A 522-nucleotide genomic window follows, 5' to 3' on the forward strand; every position below is an offset into this window, starting at 1 on the left:
GGCTGATTTTTTGATTTATTGTAGAGATGAGGTCTCGCTGCCCAGGCGGGTCTCGAACCCATGGGCTCAGGCAATCCACTCACCTCAGCCTCCCAAAGGCGCGGGACTACAGGTTGAGCCACCGAGCCCGGCCACAAAAACATTTTTTATTTTTTGATTTGGAGTCTCACCTGTCGCCCAGGCTGGAATGCAGTGGCAGACTCATGGCCACTGCAGCCCCCACCTGCTGGGGTCAGTCAGGTAATCCTCTCGCCTCCACCTCCCAAAGTACTAGGATTATAGATGTGTGCCACTGCACCTGGTAAAAACTTTAAAAAAAAAATCAGCCAGCTGTGGCTGGGCACAGTGGCTCAAGCCTGTAATCCCAGACCTTTGGGAGGCTGAGGTGAGAGGAATGCCTGAGCCCATGGGTTCCAGAACAGTCTGGGCAACTTGACAAGACCTCATCTCTACAATAACTCAAAAAAATTAGGCCGGGCTCGGTGGCTCAGCCTGTAATCCCAGCACTTTGGGAGGCTGAGG

This window comes from Carlito syrichta, unplaced genomic scaffold (genome assembly GCF_000164805.1).
Source record: "Carlito syrichta isolate Samal-C Ts95f unplaced genomic scaffold, Tarsius_syrichta-2.0.1 Scaffold157972, whole genome shotgun sequence".
NCBI classification, from domain to species: domain Eukaryota; kingdom Metazoa; phylum Chordata; class Mammalia; order Primates; family Tarsiidae; genus Carlito; species Carlito syrichta.